Raw genomic sequence first — 3,527 nt, forward strand, 5'->3', positions numbered from 1 at the left:
ACCTGCTGAAGCTTGGCTGGCCATTGGCCATGTCTAGTGTTTTGGACTGGAGCTTTCTTTGAAAGCTTGGCAGGCTAGTGAGCCATGTCTAATTCCTGGACTGAAGCTTTAGACTAACATGGCAAGATTCCTGGAATTCATATTAAAAATTTTGGAATCCTTATTTTTTCTTTTTCATATTATTTTCGAAAAAATCCAAAAAAAAATTAGAAAATCATAAAAATCAAAAATATTTTTGTGTTCTTATTTGAGTCTTGAGTCATATTATAAGTTTGGTGTCAATTGCATATGCATCTTGCATTTTTTCGAAAATTCATGCATTCATAGTGTTCTTCATGATCTTCAAGTTGTTCTTGGTAAGTCTTCTTGTTTGATCTTGATGATTTTTTGTTTTGTGTCTTTTATTGTTTTTCATATGCATTTTTCGTTTCTTAGAGTCTAAACATGAAATATTTCTAAGTTTGGTGTCTTGCATGTTTTCTTTGCATTAAAAATTTTTCAAAAATATGTTCTTGATGTTCATCATGACATTCATAGTGTTCTTGGTGTTCATCTTGACATTCATAGCATTCTTACATGCATTCATTTGATCATGTGGAGTCACAAAATAATTGAAAACATTGAAAACGGAATCAAAAACAGCAGAAGAAAAATCACACCCTGGAGGAGCATCTGTCTGGCATTCAAACGCCAGAACAGAGCATAGTTCTGGCGCTGAACGCCCAGAACAAGCATGATTCTGGCGTTCAACGCCAGAAATGGCAGTAAAGGGGCGTTGAACGCCCAAAATGGGCACCAACCTGGCGCTGAACGCCCAGAGTTGTGTGCAAGGGCATTTTGCATGCCTAAATTGGTGCAGGGATGTAAATGCCTTGACACCTCAGGATCTGTGGACCCCACAGGATCCCCACCTACCTTCACTCACTCTCTTCTCTCTTCTCAATCATCCTCTATTCCCAATAACCACTCATCCCTTCTGTCTTCCATTTACCACTCACACCCATACAACCACTACCTTCAAAATTCAACATCTCTCTCCCACCAGTGCGTGAGCATATTATTCACTGAGAGGAGGGGGTGTAGCCACTGACAACGGTGATGCCCTTGCATACAGCCAGCCATGGAAAGGAGTAAGACCGATTGGATGAAGATAGCAGGAAAGCAGAGGTTCAGAGGAACGAAAAGCATCTCCATTCGCTTATCTAAAATTCTCACCAATGATTTACATAAGTATCTCTATCCCTATCTTATTATATAATATTCGAAAACTCCATGATTATTTTATATCCGCCTGACTGAGATTTACAAGGTGACCATAGCTTGCTTCATACCAATAATCTCCGTGGGATTCGACCCTAACTCACGTAAGGTATTACTTGGACGACCCAGTGCACTTGCTGGTTAGTTGTATCGAAGTTGTGACAATTATGAATTAAGATCAGAGCACCAAGCTTTGGAGCCATTACCAGGATTTGTTCGAGCCTGGAGATCACAATTTCGTGCACCAGTGATCAGTCTCCCAGTGGTGGCCGCGTGTTTATGCCGTTTTAATGTGGGGTTTGGGGGAGAGATGTGAGGCAATTATATGAATGTAAATGAAATTTTATTAAATTTGGGCCTCGTTAAAACCCTCGTTTTTGGAGGTAGGGGAAGAGTACCCTAAAATAATACAAGGAGAATAAAATAAAATAATATAAGTGAAAGACATAGTTTTAAGGGAGGGAGTGTTCCTACGTGTAATATCGCCGTAAGTTGGCGGTATTCCAGGTTCTCGGGATCTCGGTTCCGTCGAGTTTTTTGAGCTTGTAGGCTCCTTTCCCAATTTATTCCTTTGACTAGGTCGGGCTTTTGCAGGACTTGCCTGACCGCTTGGTCGATTCAGACCGTAATGGGGTGGGCCTGGAAATATTGTCCGAGACAACGGGATGCCGTGAAGAGTGAAAATGTGAGTTTCTCGAGGCGTGAGTAGCGCGATTCTGTGTCTTGTAATACTTTGCTTATGAAGTAGATGGGTCGCTGGGCCTTATTCTCGTCTTCTCGGATAAGCGCTGCTGCGAGTGCTTCCTCTGTTATAGATAGGTATAGGTAGAGGACCTCTCCTGTTTGGGGTTTAGCGAGAATCGGGGGTTTTTCTAGGACTTCTTGAAATGTTGGAATGCCTCTTCGCATTCCGCTTCCCATTTGAAGGGGGTTCCTTTTTTCATAAGTTTGAAGAAAGGTTTTGCCTTTTGGGCCGACGCGCCGAGAAAACAAGATAGTGCGGTTAGTTGGCCGATAAGTTTCTAGATGTCTTTGAGATTTTTTGCGCTTGCCATTTCAAGGACGATTCTACATTTTTCGGGGTTAGCTTCTACCCCGCGTTGCGTGATCATGAAACCGAGGAACTTTCCTGCTTCCATCCCGAAGGTGCATTTTGTCGGGTTGAGGCGCATTTGATGTCTTCTTAGGCTGACAATGAATCATAAATAAAAATAAAACGCAAATTTTGAGGGTATGGTGTACGCCTACGTGTAATATCGCCGCAAGTTGGCGGCATTCTAGGTTCTCGGGATCTCGGTTCCATTGAGCTTTTCGAGCTTGTAAGCCCCTTTCCCAACTTCTCCTTTTGACTTGGTATGGGCTTTCCCAATTGGGGGTGAGCTTTCCTTTTCCTGGCGTGGGAGTTCCTATGTCGTTTCATCGTAAGACTAAGTCATCGGGTGAGAAGTCTCTCCGTATCACACCGTGATTGTACCTTATCTTGATTTTTTGCTTTAAGGCTAGCTCTCGCATGTGGGTTATGGACTTGATTTCTTCTGTGAGGTCTCGCTCGGCGTCTTCGTCGTTGCCCCCGTTGGTTCTTCTTGTGCTGGGGTCCCCGACCTCGACAGGGACGATGGCCTCTATCCCGTACGTGAGGCGGAAAGGGGTCTCCCCGGTGGAGCTTTGGGGGGTGGTCTGATACGACCAGAGTACTGATCCGAGCTCGTCGGCCCAGAGTCCTTTGGCTTCGTCGAGTCATTTTTTGAGTCCTTTTACTATTATTTTGTTTGTCGATTCGACTTGTCCATTTTTCTGGGGGTGTTCTACCGAGTTGAAGCGTTGGGATATATGTAGTCCTTTTAGGAATTTCCTGAACTTTTTGTCAGCGAACAGGGTTCCGTTGTCCGAGATTATGACCTCTGGGATGCCAAACCGGGTTATGATATGTCTCCAGAGGAATTTGCGACATTGAGCTGCCGTGATAGAGGCCAGGGGTTCGGCTTCGACCCATTTGGTATAATAGTTTACTGCGACTATGATATACCAGAGTTGTCCTGGGGCCGTTGGGAAGGGGCCGACGAGGTCGATGCCTCAAGTTCCGAATGGCCGATCTGCCGTTATGATGTTGAGCTGGTGTAGGGCAACTTTGTGATAGTCTAAATTCCTTTGGCATTTGTCGCAGTTTTTGACTGTCTGTATTGAGTCTTTAATGATTGTGGGCCAGAAGTATCCGGCTCGGATGATTTTTTGGGCCAATGTCTTGCCTCCGATGTGATGGCCGCAGC

This window comes from Arachis ipaensis, chromosome B10, assembly GCF_000816755.2.
Source record: "Arachis ipaensis cultivar K30076 chromosome B10, Araip1.1, whole genome shotgun sequence".
Taxonomy (NCBI): Eukaryota; Viridiplantae; Streptophyta; class Magnoliopsida; order Fabales; family Fabaceae; genus Arachis; species Arachis ipaensis.